Raw genomic sequence first — 19389 nt, 5'->3', positions numbered from 1 at the left:
AAATGTATTTTCATCTGAGTGACATTGTAAACATGCTTTTATGATTAGAAAAAAAAAACTTGAGTGATTACTGATGTAGGCTATAAGAAGAGGTTACTGTTTTATTTCACTGTCATAAATCCCCAGAACAAGCTGATAATATGACCAAAGTTATTAATTTGTGCTTTAGATCTTGAGACTTATTTAATGACTATATGGAGATGATATTTTAAATGTCCTGGGATATGTGAGATCCATAGTTCAGCAGTATAATTTGATCAGTGTTTGTTCATTTTATGGGGTGTAATATATTTCACATTGGTTTGATTTATTGTTTCAGAGTAAAATTCAATTTAACACGTTTTCTTGCTAACTGAATTGTAAATGAATTATGTTAACAACTCCCCTGTGTAAAGGCCTAGACAAAATACATATGGTCAATAACCATTTTGTGTGAAATAATCATATTAAAAAGCATACTTTAGTGGACTTCTCTAGATTTGCATATTTCTTCATAAATCAGCTTTATGGAAAGGATAAGAACTGAGCAGAGAAGTATTTGAAACATTTCAGCTCTAATGGCCTTGTAAATTAGGTTCACTTTACTCACTCTATTAACCTCATTTAGTTTCTGCAGAAAAAAATCTCTAATTTGGAGTATATTAGTATTATTATTCTTTTAAATAGCACAATTCTTAATTGTGTGTTTATACTTTTTGATTTGATCAATTTTAGGGGCCTTCTTCAAGAAGTAAAACTGCGTCTTTTTAAGCTATGCATTAAGTTTGATGTGTCAACTATTAAATCTAATTCTTTTCATTCCAAATATAGTAATATATACTAGTCCTTTTTCAAATATATTAATATATACTAGACCTTTTATATCTAAAATAAATCTGATCCAGATATGTATATCCAGTTTTTAAAAATTTTTGTATCATTTATATACAATGCTGACAATCTATATACAGTTTAACAGTGTTAACAACTGTAAAAAGTATTTTCTCCTGGGGTACCTGGGTGACTCAGTTGGTCAATTGTCCTACGCCAGGTTTCAGCTCAGGTCATAATCTCAGGCTCAAGAGAGGGAGCCCTTCATCTAGCTCCATGCTCAGCTCTGAGTCTGCTTGAAGAGTCCCTCCCTTTGCCCCTCCCCCACTCCCACGTGCATGTGTGTCCTCTCTTTCATAAGTAAAATATAATAAATCTTAACCAAAAAACACATTTTCTCTGCCTATTCATCACCCATGTTGTGAGATAGTGAATTCATGACCCAATTAAATAGTTTGTAGAAGGGCACAAAAAAATCTGTATGTGGGCTAACTATGTGAATCAGATGACATTCCCACATAGATGAAATTGTTGATTTAAATGTGGGCTAAGAAACAGTAGAAGAAGAGAATGTAAGTAATTCAACTTATCTGACAGAAGAGCTGGATGTCTGCCTGTGACCATTTAAAAAAAGCTTTTTCACAAGTATTTAATGAGTGTGAATTGAGTCAGGCTTGGTATTAAACACTAAAAATACATTGTCTTCTAAAAGTTCATACTGTTCCCCCTCCAATCCTAAAGAAAGAATAGAAAAACTAATAATAATAAAAGAACATGGTAGACATGCACTCTTATGTAAGTTTTGATTCGTAAAATACATGTGAAGACTATTGACTTGCCTATTTAGACATAAAAAGTCCAAATAATGCTACTGTCTCTATTTTCTTGTTTCATTACTTTCCTTAGAAATGAGCATACATGTGTATTTTATTTACTTAAAAAAATTTGCTACACTTAATATTTTTTAAATTTTTAAAAGATATTATTTATTTATTCATGAGAGACATGGAGAGAGAGAGAGAGAGAGGCAGAGACACAGGCAGAGGGAGAAGCAGGCTCCATGCAGGGAGCCCGATGTGGGACTTGATCCCGAGACTCCAGTATCACACTCTGGGCCAAAGGCAGGCTCTTAACCACTAAGCCACCCAGGCATCCCTGCTATACTTAATATTCAAAACATTTAAGTCTATAACAGTTTAGAAAGATCTATACTAGATAGGCTCATACATTAGTATTAATTTATGTTATGTGTACTCTAAGCACTATAAGGTCGTGCCTAGGTCTATCTTGTCCAGTATTTATTTTCAGCAAATAACACCAGAGCTTGGCATTCAGTAGGTCCCAGTGCATTCTAGATGAATTACCTGTGAGAAAAATGTTGATTTAATAAGCACAATGTAATTAAGTCATTATTTTCTTAAAATATTTATTTATTTATTTATTTATTTTTTTTTCTTAAAATATTTAAAAAAGAATCTCTGGTTCCTCAAACATAGTTTTTAATTCCTCCAGTTTGTGTATGCATGTGTGTGTGTGTGTGTGTGTATGTCTGTGAACTTGAATTTCGAGGTAGTAAATGCTAGAATCTACCTGGCTGTAACAGTTCAGAGGTAGGAAGATGTCATTTTGTACTGAGCACTTATGGTATTCAGGAAAACAGTTGCACAGCACCTGAACATTGACTTATTGATGGCATTTATTCAGGCAAATAAATGAAAAGAAATAGAACCAGGGATTGCTGGCAGTGAAAATAGCTTAAATAAAAGCACCAAAGTAAGTCCATGTGTAATATGTTCAAAGCATAACGTGCATTTGTACAAAATCCAAAAGATTAATTTCTGCCAAAATAAAATTGTGTGTGTTTCCATTATGACACTTTACTATTTGGAGGAAAATACATATTGCCATAATTAATTTAAACTTTGTAACACTTGGGTTTCTTTTTTCTCTCAGTTCATTTAGTACAAAGACCAGAGTTATAGAATTACTTGACTCAGATTTCTTGGCAACATATATACTCTTTACTGAAAATTTCATCTTTTCCCTTCTTCATCATACAGCACTTGTACAGAGAACAAAGTTATAACAAGAAATTGAAAAAGAATCTCAAAGCTTAGGGCTAATTTGCATTTGATTCATTTAAACCTCTAGAAGCTGAGCTCTATCAAGATTAACTGAATCTTTGCAGCATTTTGAATTTCAAGCTATTTTCTTCACTCATATATGTGCCATCCTATTTTACTTTAATTATTTTAAAATTCAGAAGAATATGTAGATGCAAACAGAGTTAATAAGTATGGATATAATTTCAGGGTCATTGTTAGGATAATCATGACAGGAAGCATAGAGATTCACCTTATTTCCCCTATGTCCAGTTACAGTTAGGGATTCTGAATCAGCTATTTTCTGCTTTCTCCAATTGAGTGACTATTTATATAAGTAAATGAATCAAACTGTTATTTTATCAGGTATATAGCCTCATCCTCCACCTAAAGATATATCAGCTAAGATTAATTTTGTTTAAATGAATCTTTTTAAACATGGAAATTTATTAACTGTTTATACACTTTAGTTTAAATTAGAACATGAACATTTTTAGCTAGAGAAAGTCTTTGTGAAATGTGAAATTCCTTACATATTTGCCATATTTTAAAGAGAAATAAGGCATAGCTTTTAAAGGGATGAAATTCAGAGCTTTAACATAATATATTATGCAAAATAACACTAATATTAATGATATTCAAAACAAAATGCAAGATAGTGAACAAGTAACATTTAATCTTTGTTCTTACTTTTATTAAAGGAGGTCAGGAAGACATACTAGTCAATTATCCTAGTTAAAAAAAAAGAAATACTGTATCTAAAATGAATTGCTAAAATCCATTATGAAGTCCTGAGAAAAGTTCCCACTAATCCAGAAATAGAAGGAAACTTTATCTTGATATGCTAGAAGTCTTCTCAGTAAAATAATAAAAAAAAATCAAGGACATTCCTCATTGGTATTATCGCTCAGTATTGTTCTATAGGATCTAGTAAATGTTATATGACAAGAAAAAAAGAAATGTGAGATGCATATATTGGAAAAGATGGGATAAATATAATTTGAAAACAGTATGATTTTCCCCTTTTGAAAAGCATATTAATAAGTAGAAAATGTAAATAAATAATACAATCCTATTTAAAATAGCTACAAAATCTACAGGTTTCTTAGAAGTAAATTATACAGGAAAGTGTAAAGATTGTTTGGAGAGAGTTTAAATTTGAATTTTAAATATTTAAGTAAAGAAAAGGAAGAGATGTATATGATGAAAATGCTAGTTTTCTCTAAGTTAATCTGTACATTCAGAACAATGTCAATCAAGATATATTTGTATACACACACGTGTGTGTGTGTGCTCATGCACATGTATGCATGTATATAAATCTTTCTTTTATTTTTGAAGATATAACAGAATCCCAGCAAGAAATATAATTCACTTCAGGTAGCTGAAATGAAGAGAATTTCATAAAAAGATTACTTAGAGAGGTAGGATATATTAACAAAGAGGTGGAGGTAAGTCACCCAGAGAGGAACAACAGTAGGATGCAATTGCTATCCTTAGGGCTTAGGGGAAAAAGAGAACAAAAGAATAAATGGAGGTTAATGGAGTCTAGTGAGAGCTGCACTACTGGAGGAAGAACCACATATTGGAAAATGTAGTTGAAGGAGTCAGCTGCTGCAAGATGTAGCTCTGAAGCAGAGAAATTATGGTGGAAAATTTCCCCAGCTTTCTCTCCCTGTCTTTGAATCTCCAGCTGGTTCTTTCCATTGGCTTCCTGTAGCTGGAATCCAGTCAGCAAATGATCCCAGGAGATGCATTATGAAAAGATCAGCCACCTAGGGAAAAAGCACAGAAGAAAGAACAGAAATATGTTCAGGTGAACATCCTGAAAGTAATCACACAAAATGGAAGGGAGATGCAGTTGTCAAGAGAACTATAAAATTACTTTTTTTTTTAGATTTTATTTATTTATTCATGAGAGGCACAGAGAGAGGGAGAAAGAAAGGCAGAGGCACAGGCAGAGGGAGAAGCAGGTTTCATTCAGGGAGCCTGATGTCGGACTCGATCCCGGGGCTCCAGGATCATGCCCTGGGCCAAAGGCAGTGCTAAACCGCCGAGCCACCTGGACTGTCCTATAAAATTACTTTAAATGTAAATGCATGATAATAGTCAGGAAATTATCTTTAAATAAGTGACTTGCTTTAGTAAATTTTATAATATGCTGACACACTGTGGCATGATATAGAGAAATAGTTTAATGATATAAAATGGATACTTTGAAAAAATCTTTTATTTAGATAAATTATTATTTAATGGTATCTTTTTGTATCTATACTGAAAGGATAGGTTAGCTAGTAAATTAATATAAAATCTTTGACATTGTTTAGAAAGAAAAATTTGAAGAGAACCCAGTTCCACCACAAATAGTAAAATAATTTTCAGATCATAATAATTTAATGTGAATAGATAAAACCTTAAAAACATATACTAGGGATCCCTGGGTGGCGCAGCGGTTTGGCGCCTGCCTTTGGCCCAGGGCGCGATCCTGGAGACCCGGGATCGAATCCCACATCAGGCTCCCGGTGCATGGAGCCTGCTTCTCCCTCTGCCTGTGTCTCTGCCTCTCTCTCTCTCTCTCTGTGTGACTATCATGAATAAATAAAAATTAAAAAAATATATACTAAAATGTAGAAGAATATTATAATATTTTTAATTTAATATAAAACCCAAACACTGTAAAAGAAAATATCGACATATTTAACAACACAGAAATTAAAATATTTTCTGTGGTGAAAGACACCACTAAAAAGTAAAACATGACAGACTGGGGAATCATACTGATAGTAAAGAAGAACTTCATTGGGGCACCTGGGTGACTCATTGGTTGAGTGTCTGTCTTTGGCTCAGGGTGGGATCCCGGGGTCCTGGGATGGAGTCCCACATTGGGCTCCCTGCAGGGAGCCTGCTTCTCCCTCTACATATGTCTCTGCCTCTCTTTCTGTGTCTTTCATGAATCAATAAATTGAAAAAAAAGAATAACTTCACTCTTAAAATTAATATGAACAATTATATTGTAACAATGTTTATAAAGTGGCTAAATATTAGCTGTACATGCATGTGAGAAAATTACAAATAACCATTCAAAAATAAGCTCAACACTGCCTATATTTAAAGAAATAAAAAGTACAATGTCCTGTGGTGATGAAGGGTCATGGAAATAGGCCCTGTTTTTCCTTTGGTGGAAGAACCACTTGGAAAAATTTGTATAGGAAATTTAGAGTTATCTTTCAAAATATGGAATGTTACATATTTTTGATCCTCAGATGTCACATTTAGGAATCAGAACTGTAGGAATGCCTATACATGTCTAAACACATATATGAGGATGTTAATTGCAGCATTGTTTATAGCAGTTCCAGTATTATTCCATACCATGGAATGCTAGGCAGATATACTTCTACCATTAGACTATAGGCTCCGTAAAATCAGAATCTAGATTTGTTTGTTTTTGATTTAGTTTTGCTCACTGTTGTAACTCTACTGCCTAGCATAATCCTTGCCTTATAGGTTCCCAGGAAGCAATTGCAAAAAGTAAGTAGATGGGTGAGTGCATGCATTATAAAAACTAATTCTTAAAGTCCAAATTCCAAATTGTATGTATGCACGTGTATGTACATTTTAAAGCTGCATTGTAGTGAAAACTTATTTTTTCATAGACATTTTTTGAAGTACTTACATTTATCTTAATTCTTTTAAAAGTGTTAGCCCCATTTTATATATGAGGGCATGAAGACATGAAGAAATTCAGTTCATTATCCAAAATTATATAAAGCCTATGAGTTCTAGAAAAAGACTTCGGATTTATACACCTGGGTACATCTTGTGAAGCTGTGCAGGAAAATAGATGTATAGATAGTTTGTATCCAGTTTGATCACATTAGATAGATAGATTAATAGATAAATGGATGCCTAAATGAGCAGATGGATGGATGGACAGATGAATGGTTGAATAGACAGCATAACTTTGCAGAGAAGTATTATCTCTAGATAATGGGACTGGAGTGATGTAGAGATGTGGGGTACTTTCAATGTTCACTTTATATACTCCTGTAGTATTTTAATTTTCCACTACAATAAGCATGTATTGCTTTTGTAATAAAAATATTTAAAAGTGAGAGATAAAATCTAAACTAATAAAAAGAAAAATCAGAGACAGCTGAAAGATTAACTCTTGGAGCCAAGATCATTATTCTGACCTGTTTCTTCTGAAGCTGAGACTTCTTTTCAAGAACTAGGTTGAAAATGGAAATGGGGCCCATTTGGCTACTCAAAGAGCCTAAATAGGGTTTAGACTTTTGAGTAGTGATACAGGCTTTGCAAGATACAGTAATTGAGCTAGTTATACCAAGCCCTGAGGCTCACAGTCATCAGGAGAGCCATGTTAGTAGAGTTTAATCTGAAGGAAAGCTATTTAAGAGAAGCTGAAATTTGAAAATCAAGAAGAACCAGAAGCTGTAATAAGAAATGTAGCTATGTTATATTTAGCATATCAGTTTTAACTCTTGTCCAGCCATTGAAAAAGAAGAAATTTTAAAAGTGCCAATGGGTAAAATGAACATCTAACTATTAAGATAGAAACCAGAAGCTGTGCCTTGTCTTCTCTCTACCCATTTTTTGATATTACTAATCCCTAGCCAAAAGGGATTGCTTTTATTTTTATTTTTTTATTTTTTTTAAACTTTTTAATTTATTTATGATAGTCACACACAGAGAGAGAGAGGCAGAGACACAGGCAGAGGGAGAAGCAGGCTCCATGCACCCGGAGCCCGACGTGGGATTCGATCCCGGGTCTCCAGGATCGTGCCCTGGGCCAAAGGCAGGCGCCAAACTGCTGCGCCACCCAGGGATCCCCAGGGATTGCTTTTAAATTAAGACACACACACACACACACACACACACACACACACTCACACACAATAGTTATGTGAGTGGCCATATTGTTTTTTAGGGGTGTGTGTGTGTGTGTATCTTCTTTATTTCTTTCAATCAATCTGTCATGTTAATTTTTCTTTGTTTCTTAACTGAACCTCTTTCTCATTTTTAATATCTCAATTTAAAGAACTGCTCTTATAATTGTAATTTTTTAGTAGAATCCTACCTATGACTGGGCCATAGTTTTAGTGAGATTGCAAGGCTTTCATTTGCTTGACTCTTCCAGCCCACCATGGATTCAAACACAGTACAAAATTACTAAGAAATGTGCTCCATCCAAGTTCTAAGGGGTTATTTTTTTCTTTCCTGGGTCAGAGAGTACTTGAACAATTTTTTTCTGTAAATATCAGTCAATAATTTTTGAACATTGATTCTATGTAAAGCACTGTGCTATTTTGTGGAATCTGTACCAAAGCTTAGAAACAATGAATAAAAAATTAATTTTCCTGTGCCTTGAGTATTAGCTTGAGTATTTTCAATCCGAATTAAAAATGTACTAACTTTGTCATCATCACTCATAGGCTTCCTGATTAACCTGCTAATGCTCTCTAATTTAGAAATGAATGCTTCTTTCCCTACTACTTAAAAAAAAAATTGATCCATTTCCTAGAGCAAGAGGTGTTATGCAAATGAAGTCTCATTTTTTGAGAATGTCATCCGTAATTTAAGGAAAACGTTTGTGATACAATAGGAAGCCGAGACTCAGTCTGTTTAAACTTGTCCAATGCCACAAAATGAGAGAACTAGGATATGAATTCCGGAGTCTCTTTTTTCTGCTTTATTGGGATTATCAATTATTAGTTATATGACCTTATACAATATTCTTAACTCATAAGAGAATGTTGAATGATAAATGAGAAAACATAATAAAATCATTTATACATAATTGATGCTCACTGAAAAGTAATTAAATATCAAACTGAATCTAATGTAATTTTGGCGGGAAATAAATACTGCCTGCTACTCTGTTTTAGTACTCTTTTCCCCTCCAATCAGTTCTCAATTTTCAACATGAGTCTTATTCTGTGTTCACTTCACTGAAGTGAAACTTTATTCCCTGCAGCCATAGTTATCTGTTCATTCATTCATTTACTAATTTAACAAATACTGAGAACCTACTACCTGTCAGTAAGTGATAAGACAATTTCAAGAAAGTTCCTGCCCTTATAGTACTTACATTATTGTAAGGAGACAAATTATAGCAAAGGAATAGATAAATAAACATAATAATTACAGTTTGTGACAGATGATATAAAGGAAATAAGTCCCTAGAAATGAAGGGAAAGGGAGTGAGTTTTTAAAAATAGGGTGATCAACAAATGCATCTCAAGAGCCATTTGGGCTAAAACCTAATAGAAACGAATGAACCAAAAATGCAAAAAGATGTGGAAAATATTCCCGATAAAGAGAACAGAAAGTATAAAGACCAAGAGGCATAAAAGGGCCTTTGTTATTTCAGGTATGAAAACAAGGCCAATATATCTGAAAGGTAGTGGGCAAGAAAGAGAGAGGCCATTAGGCTGCCATTAGTGAAGAGTGCAGGATTGGGTCATATAGTACCTTGTAGGGCATGGAAATAGGTTGCATTTATTCTAAACAAAGGAAAAGCTTCTGAAGGGTTTTAAGTATGACAGTGCTATTTAATTTTTGTGTTTTTTTAAAGATAATTCTAGCTGTTGCATACTGAATGGATTGAAAGGCATGGGAATAGTTAGGATGTGAATGTAATGGTCCCAGAAGGCAAGGATCATGGCTCAGGTGAAAATAGTAATCATGAACATGAAGATAAATAGGTGCCTGTATTCCTTTTAGAGGCAGAAAAGACAAAGCTTGTTAATGGATCAAAATAGAGAATGCAGAAAAAAAGAAAAATCAAGGACAATTTCTAACTTCACAGCCTGACACAATGCATAAATGTTGCAATATTCAGAGATGGTGATTAATGGGGAAACTAATGTCTTTGAAAGGAACTTTGTGCATAACAAATTTGAGGTATCTTTTGAAGAGAGGGGTCTCAGTTGGAGATAGGCATTTAGGAATCATTAACATATAGGCAATATTTAAGAGAGATTGGGAGGGATAACTGGAAGATGATACTCTAGGGACGAGTGAGTATAGCTGAAAAGACCCACATCTGGTCTCTAAATCTTTCCAAAATTTCCTATCATTTGAATAGGTTGGGCCAGAAGGAGGGCCTTAGAAAAGTGTGGCTGATAGGTATAAAAACTGAAAAATATAGTGTCAAAGATTCCAAGAAAAACAAAGCAGTTTAAGAAGAAAAGAATGCTATAGAGAGCTACCGAGTAAAATGAAAATAGAAAAACATCCATTAGGCTTAGCAACATTGTAGCCATCGATGGAGTTGAGACACAGAAGCTGGTTCTCTGATCCACTATTAGCAAGAGAAGCCTTCTGAGCTCATCTTTAAAATATTGACCCCATCCATGCCCTGTTTCAAAGAAGGCTTGATTCAGTAGGCTAAGCTCTTTCATACAGAATGGATAATTTTTTATAATATTTGTTACAAAAAAGATTGCTCTTAAATACAGTTTGCCATTAAGCTAGTTATCTTGTGGGATTTGCTTTGGAACTAGCTTACATCATCAGGTGTACCGTGAATTCCAAAATGTATCAGAAAGCTCTATAGTAGCCAATGAAATTTGTGTTAAATGAAGTGAGCATCTCCATTCTGGCAGCATTGTTTATCAGCTATCATTTTTAACTCTGTAAAGAATGAGGGGGTAGAAACTGAATATTGTACGTTAGTAAAGAAGATGTGTAGAGTTGTTTAGGAAACTTACTGTAGTTTTTCTACTAGTAGGAAAAAAAGTCAATTTGGTTAGATCAAAAGCAAAGCACAAAAGCAGCAGGTGACAATGAAGGAAGCGGAGTTAAATGTCACTGAGCCAAAATACTTCTTTTTCAAATGGAAACTCCAATAGTTCTTTCTTTCCACAGTCGTCATGTAGAGGGAATTGTAAGAAAGTATAAATGTTTTTTCTATCAATAATCTCCCACCCTGACTGATGAGCTTCTCTGGTTTTTGGTCAAACTAGCTTCTATTCTCCTGGTTTTAGAGGATATGTACTAAAAAGTTGTTCTAAGTTTTTAAATGATCAGGAATATTTATTTTAAATAAATACATTTTAATGAGATACAAACTCAGTGAGTAGCTGGAAAGGAGAATTGTGGAAATTTGTTGCATTTGGGATTTAAAATATAAAGACAGAACACTTAACTTTGATTACCTGCATACAGAAGACATTTGATACTTGGTTCAAAAACAGTCAACTCAAAGGCGCTTATTTGAAATTGTAAAGTCACAATTTGTTGAGAATTTCCATTTAATTAAGTTTTACCCACCAGCTTCCGTTCATTTCTTCTCAAGCACTTTGTGAATGTTTGGTATTAATACTACAGAATCCCCACTCCTATTTAATCCCTTTCCCAAAAAAGCTCAACAAAGATAATGTGTTTGTGGGAGACAGTTTTGCTTATACAATGAAGCAAAAAGAACTAGGTGATAGGGATGGATTGCCAAGTAAACAGAGGATTTTGAAAGTATTTATTTGTAATTTTACTTCCCCTATAGAATCAAAATTCCATGAGAACAGCTTTGTGGGATCATTTATTATCACTATATATTCAAAGACTAGAATATAGCCTGGCACAGAGTAGTAACTCAGTAAATATTTGTTAAATATATTTTTCAGTGTTTCATATTATTAGTCTGGTACTTTATAGAAACAATAGCATCACCTCCAGCTACCATTATTTATTGGATTGAATATATGATTTTTATTTGCATAGGTATATTTAGCATTGTTTAGTTAGTGGCCAAAAAGCTGAACTAGTTTTCATTGCATCTGAAGTCTCCTGTAAGTTTTTGTTTTTCCCTCTTAGGCCCTAGGTGAGCATTATGTATTTTGAGCACTGTTTTCTACTTGTACCAAGATGATAGTGATAGTTTTCTGCTAGCTACACCATGAGCATATCGAAAATAATAATTGGATGTTTAAAACATAAAATTATTTAGTATTTCTCAAGAATAAATGAAAGCCACTGCTTTTGATCATTAATTTTATTATGAAACTGAATCCTCTTCAACAATACAATTTTTTTCAGTAGTATATATTGTAGTCCTTTAATGAGAAGCATTATTGGATACTAAAAGCAACTTGGATCAGTGAGTGAAATGCTAAAATTATGGAATGATTAATTAAGGATTACTTAATTTAGTGAAGGCAGGACATGCCTTGTAGAAAGTTCAAGAATTCAACTTGAGGGGACCTATGCAAGTTATTTTCTTTTTAAAATGTTATATATCCATTGTATACAGTGACTTGCAAATGGAGCGTGCATATATGTAGAATGTAGTGCTGGATGAAAGATATTAAAATGAAAATAACAATCTAATGCTTTAATGAATTAGTTCACTGATCTGGTAGTGCCTGTAATTTCCAAACTCTGGTGCTTAGAGATCAGATGACATTATAATATAATATATTCATTTGTAAACATCAGATGATAACACACTTGCTTCCAGTAGTTTCTTTAGAATCTCATATCTGTGTACTTGGTTATTTTAGCGGACATGGGTTTTTGATTGTGTGTCTCTCTATGTGTGTGTGTTCACATTTTCATATTCAGAGCTAACTGATCATGTGTAGTTTCTGGTCACATATTTCTTTTTTCCAGTTTACCTATTCCCCTTCTCTCACAATGAATTTATTTATTTTTATTGTGTCAGTCCTAATATAAATTCTGTGGGAAATGATCTAGATTTATACTGACCAGAGTTTCTAAATGACATCCTTTTTAATTTTTTTGCAAAACTTGTGAAAGGCTGACCAAACTTTGTGAATGTACATGTATGCATCATCTGTTATCCTTGAAATCCTACTTCTTTCTGATTACACATGCTATGCATTATAATCTGCTATTTCAATTTCTGCCTTTCTCCTAGCAGAAAACTGACCTGAGGTTTAGGCAGTGGAGCCTCTTATTTAGATTTCTCAGAGGTTTTCAAGGTTGTGCCTGCCAGCTGGCTAATCAGACTTTCTAGAGGTTGATTGCCCAAGATAAGAACAGTTTTGTTGAAGGCACTAGTTTCCTGACAAACTCATTTGCATTGACATTTTTAGGGTGAGGGCATACTGAAAGAAAACCTTGTGCAACTTCGTTTTTATTGTTTCTTTTTGATCTTTACATATACTTTAATTATGATATAGACTATATTATCTAAATATAAAACTTGTGAGTGCTTATTATGATTAGAAGGTGCAAAAAATATAGACAAAGGAAAACTCTTCAGTTCCACCAATATACCCATTTCACTGTCTTTTTAAAAATATTTTATTTATTTATTCACGAGAGACACACAGAGAGAGGCAGAGACATAGGCAGAGGAGGAAGTAGGCTCCCTGTAGGGAACCTGATGCAAAACTCAATGCCAGGACCCTGGGATCATAACCTGAGCCTAAGGCAGACGGTCAAACACTGAGCCACCCAGGTATCCTTTTTTTTTTCCACTAATGTCTTGAAGTGTGTTTCCTTAGTCTTTTCTGAAAAAATATTGTTATATTCTTCATAATTCATACATTCCATTCTTTTGATATTACAAAGAATTTTATTTTCATATTTTATCAAATATTCTTCAAAAACAACATTTTGAATGGCTTTGTACAGCTCAGAGACAATTTTATGTTTGATCATTTCTACTTCTCTAACTATTAAGCCACTTGGATAGTCCAATTCTTTTTCTTTTTTGTATGATAGTTTTTTTAATATATTGTAAATAGTGCTTACATTTTACATCAGGTTTATGCAAATCATCATTTAAATTTCTGATTATTTCCTTGTGGTGGATTCCTAGAAGGAAAATTACTAGATCATTGAATATGATTGTTTTTAAGGTTTTAGTAGACATTGCCAAAATATTTTTCATAAAATTTGGAACCAGCTGATACTCTTCCAGCAAAGTAGGAGTTTGGCCAATTCACTGAAACCTCTACAACTTTGGTTGTTGTTCTTCTCTCATTCTTTGATAATGTGATAGACAAAGGAATATAATTTAAAACCCACATCTGTGTTTTTAATTTTTAAAAAATTTTGTTTATTTATTCATGAGAGACACAGAGAGAGAGGCAGAGACGTAGGCAGAGGGAGAAGCAGGTTCCCCATAGGGAGCCCGATGTGGGACTCAATCCCAGGACCCTGGGATCACAACCCAAGCCAAAGGCAGATTTTCAACAACTGAGACACCCAGGTGCCCCCCACATCTTTATTTAATTTGCATTTCTTTGATTCCTACTGAAGTTGTATTTTTATGTATATTTACTCTTGTCATACCTCACTTATTAGAAATAGAAATCAGGGGTGCCTGGGTGGCTCAGTCCATTGAGCATCTGACTCTTGATTTCTGCTCAGGGCATGATCTAAAGGTCATGAGATTAAGCCCCATGTTGGAGTCCACACTGGGCATGGAACCTGTTAAAAATTCTCTCTCCTTTTCCCTCTGCCTCTCCCCTCCTGCTCATGCTCTCTCTCTCTCTCTCTTTCTCTCTCTATTAAAAATCTCTACTATTATGGAGAATATCATTAATATTCAGTATTTGGTGGTGGAATCACATGAATCAAAGGTCATCACTTAGATAATGACTTTGAGATACTTTTTAAAAATGCACTAAGATAACATTTTCTGCAAGAATGAAGATAAGGTACTGAGAAGTATGACGCCCTGACTGGGTTCTAATTCTGATTCTGACTAGCTTTTGAATTTGCCATCAAACCATTGTGGGTTCCAATTTCCTCATTTGAAAAATAATGGAATTTCAGTGAATGATTTATTTGTTCCATTATATCCCTCAGTATCAAAATTCTGATTAGTATAGAAACACTCATAAGAATCAATGTTATTGTTCATAAAATAAAACATTCTAGCAGTATTTATGAGTTCTCAACATTTTCATTCTGAGGTGTCTTTAAAGATTAGATTAGATATTATTAATTTAAGTTTTTGCAGCAGTGAACCCGTTATATAGTAGGGTTTTAGCACAAAGATTACTTTCATAAAATTGTAAGTTCTTATTTTGGAAGTACAGCCACTTCTTTCACTTCATACATTTTAATATCTTGTAATAAAAAAACGTAAATCATATCCCATCATTCTCACCCTCCTCAAATGCTATGGTATTCATTATATATAACATTCTTTTTAATTTAGTTGCTGTTTTACACAATTCTCATCAATTTCTATGGCTTTAACTACTATATTCAGTTTCTCAACAAATATTTAGGTGTTCACAAACTCCTAGGCATTGGCCTAGGTGCAGTTATCCTAAGTGAGGATCATCCCCAAATCATGAAATTTCTTTGGAATTATCATACATTGTACAGTCCATAATTATTTGTAGGGTGGCCCATCCACTGAATACTTATAATATAACATAGGCTAAGCATATTCTATGGCACATAATAATTGCTTTGTGAATATTTAATAAATGATGCCTTTCTTCCTACCAGCTTCTTGTGGCTTCTAGTACTGATGGTCTCCTACCACTAGATCTGGTTTTGTATTAATAGCACAAAGAACAACAATTGCAATATAGTAACAATATCAGGGTCTAATTAACTTTACACTCTCTTCTAAATAGTATACATTTGACCTTCACAACACCATGATGAGATTGGAACTCTGGTTTTTATTTAGCAGATGAGGAAACAGAAATGAATGATGTTAAGGATATTTCTTTTTATATATTTCTTTATATTTAGGCACAGATTTTAAATATCCAGTCCAGATTCAGAATTGTTCATTCTTTCATTCCATCACACTCTCCTCTAAAAAAACATTAATTTTAATTTTACAAGTGAATTTCATCTGTTTAATTTGGTCAAATGATTAAACCAAGACTAGGTATTTAGAATGAAAACACAAAGCTGAATGTATCGCTTACTTAAATAAGGGGGAAGTATGCTGGTCAACCACAGTCTATCAAAACAGAGTATTCTTAGGTTTTGGGGAAAACTAGGAGGTCAAGAGGTCTGTGAGCATTCAGATATGAGTAGGTTGATGTTGCCTTTAGAAGCATGGTTAGTTATTAAGGTGAGACTGCTGTTAATTGGTTTGCATTTAGAATTTTGTTCATTGGAGTGACTTCATTTCTGATTAGCCAACTTTCAGAAGGGAGAGGTTGACAATGGCTGGCTGGAGGAATCATGATCAAGACGGTATAGGCAGGTAATTGTTAATTGATTAAATGAGTCTGAAATTTGTGTTACTGACTACTTGTTACTATGACTACAGAACAAGCATTTCTTTCCTTGTCCTCCTCTTCCATTTTACTCTCAGTTTATTCGTCTTTGTACCCTCAGAGTTTAGACAGAATTTTATATATAGTTATTTTCAAAGACTGTGAAGTAAACGATTGGGAATAGAATGAAGTCATTTTGGACCTATCTTAGAATTTTCTATCATGCATCTTTTTGTTTTCATCACAAAGCCAAGATTAGTTCTCTAACACCTCCTATCTGGATCAGGTCCTAGCTTCCTAATTCCCTCCAGTTTTTCTCCTTCATCCCATTCTGTACTTAACAGTTTTATTTTACAAAAAAATTCAGTGCTGTCACACTCTTGCTCAAAAGTAGTTATTGTCCAAACTACTGAACTAAGGTCAAAATTTCTGGTTTGTTACTGATGATCTCTCAGTGTTTCACAGATAGCATACTCATTCTATCTTAGTATTCACTATTCTCCTGTCTGTGGCTAAGACACATAAAGGCACTATCTCTGGGATGTTTCTAATTTCTTACCTCTGCATTTTTGCTCATGGTTTTCCACTGCCTAGAATACTTTTCCTCATTTCCCTATTTCTAGCCAATGAAATCCTATACATACTTATTACAGTTTCCTATTCATAAGGACTTTTCTGGTCCCCTAATATTATATAATTTCTTCCTTTCTCTGAACTTACTTAAGCACTGGTTGTGCCAATTAGAGGAACACATTTTAAATCCTGTTCAGCAGTGCTGCAATGATTTTGTACTTTTCCTATTATGTATTTATTTTATTATTCAAAATTGTGAAAAATCCATGAATTCTCTATCTTGTTAATCTTCTGGATACTCTGTTAAAATATTTTAAATATAATAGGTCTTTAGCACATACATGTTGAAGTGAATGAACATATTTTAGAGTATATAAGTTCCTTTCTTTAAGAAAAGAAATATTAGATTCCACCTGCTGGTACAGCTGAATTCACACAACCTTAAAGATGGGAAGGTAATAGATAGGGGCAAAAATGTCAATAATTTGGTCAAATAGTGTGTATTTATTGTACTAATTGATATTTATGAATATTTGCCTCTATCCAAAAGATGTTTTATTTAGATAAAATGTACTATAATTTTCGATATCTGCTTGGGGTAATAGAAATAATTCTTGATTTATTTTTACCTTTATTTTTATCATGACATATATTTGAGGCCAAACATATACAGGTACACATCTATGAATAATATAGCAGTAAATGGGAATAGATCAATCTTTTGAAATTCAGTGCCTTTCTCACAGCATAGTTTTATTTAATACACTAAAAATAAACAGAATTCTAAATTATGCTTACTAGAGATAAAACTGACTACTTCCTAGGGAGACGGAAGAAAACATTTTAGAGGTTCAAAATGTGAAGAAACGTAGTATCCACCATACAAAGAACACTTGAAAAACAGTTATCAAATGAAAGGGAGATTTTAGTCTTCAGAATTTCAAGGCTAAGTTAGTAAGATTTTGTTTTGTTTTGTTTTTTTGTTTTTTAAGGAAAGGCAGGTACTCATGCAGAAAGTATTTTTTGGTTCTTCCTAAAAAAAAAAAATACTTGTGAAAACTTACCTTCATCATCTGTTGGCTACTAATTAAATTATAATAAGGAGCAGGGAATATGTGTTGTATAACCTTGTACCTCTCAGCCTTATGCACTTATGTGTCCAGTAAGTGTCTTTTGAGTGAAAAAAAAAAAGCAACACAATGAAGTGGTAGATGATATAGCAGTCTGCTTCCTGTGTCATTTTTTTCAACCCTGTTACTCAGAGCAGGGTCTTTTTTTTTTTTTAATTTATTTATTTATTTATGATAGTCACACAGAGAGAGAGAGAGGCAGAGACACAGGCAGAGGGAGAAGCAGGCTCCATGCACCGGGAGCCCAACGCGGGATTCGATCCCGGGTCTCCAGGATCGCGCCCCGGGCCAAAGGCAGGCGCCAAACCGCTGCGCCACCCAGGGATCCCAGAGCAGGGTCTTTAAGCCAGCAGTGTCAGCATCACTTGCAAGCTTGTCAGAAATGCAGAACTCCAGGTTTTATCCCAACCTACTGAATTTGATTCTGAGTTGAAAATGGTCCCCAGGTGATTCATATGCATATTAACAATTGAGAAGTATTGTTTTATACTACGGATAGAAGCAGACCAAAGAATATTAACTTTTTCCACCTCTGTAACTATTTTTTTTTAAATATTAAAAAAATACAGTGTCCCTGGGTGGCTCAGTGGGTTCAAAGTCTCCCTTCAGCTTAGGTCATGATCCCAGAGTCCTGGGATCAAACCCCACATCCAGCTTCCTGCTCAGCAGTGAGTCTGCTTCTCCCTCTCCCTCTACTCCTCCTCCCCCCTTCTGCTTGTCCTCCTTCTCTCTCTCTCAAATACATACATACATACATACAATATTTAAAATATATATTTAAAAAAAAAACATTTGTTTTAGGTGTGCCTGGATGGCTCAGCTCAGTTGGTTAAGCAACCAAGTCTTGTTTTCTGCTCTGGTCATGATCTCATGGGTCATGAGATGGAGCCCTGCTCTGTGCTCAGAAAGGAGTCTGCTTGTGATTCTCTCCTACTCCTCCCTCTACTCACATGCTCTCTCTCTCAGATAAAAATAGTTGTTTTAATTAATTGCATTCCTGCCACTTTGAAAGCATGGACTAAGTGACCTACTCAGCCTCCTTTTATGTTAGTGGGCTTAAGATTTGACTCTTGGCTTTTTTATTCATGATCAGAACACCTGACCAGAATATACGTATTTAACTAAAACATATTTTAATGCTAACTAAGCTAAGATAAATTTATGGCAAGAAAAATGCCTGGCACATTGCTGCATAGTTGTCTTGGCCTCCTGCCAGGATTTATGTTTTAACACTTCTGGGATTAATGATACACTTCACAGAAAGGCTTATTTTTACATCTTGGTTCCTTGGAATGAGTGCAGTGGGTAAATTGTAGTGCCAAGTAGCAAAAGAACCTTTTGAAGGAGCTGCCACTTACTATGTGTGTTATTACTAATTATTATTGACTTGTAATGCTGGGTTTCTTTCATTCCCTGGATGTGGCAAAGGATACAATGTTAGATCACTTTACATGAAGGACTTTTAAATTTATCTCTAGAGTCTGAGAAGGAAGGTAACAACTGATTTTAACAGATGTACCAAAATGTAAACAAGTATTGTTAATATACTTAAGGAATATTGCAAATCATATACATATGGTATATTGT

At 34.1% G+C, this 19389-nt stretch overlaps 1 protein-coding gene across 2 annotated transcripts in view; it reads left to right on the top strand.

Annotated features, from left to right (window-relative positions):
- Positions 1 to 19389, top strand: part of DMD (dystrophin) — a 2426617-nt gene that overhangs the window by 866330 nt on the left and 1540898 nt on the right. The gene's annotated exons all lie outside the window — the stretch shown is intronic.

Source organism: Vulpes vulpes, chromosome X (genome assembly GCF_048418805.1).
Source record: "Vulpes vulpes isolate BD-2025 chromosome X, VulVul3, whole genome shotgun sequence".
Taxonomy (NCBI): domain Eukaryota; kingdom Metazoa; phylum Chordata; class Mammalia; order Carnivora; family Canidae; genus Vulpes; species Vulpes vulpes.
This window is presented reverse-complemented; position numbering and strand designations above follow the sequence as displayed.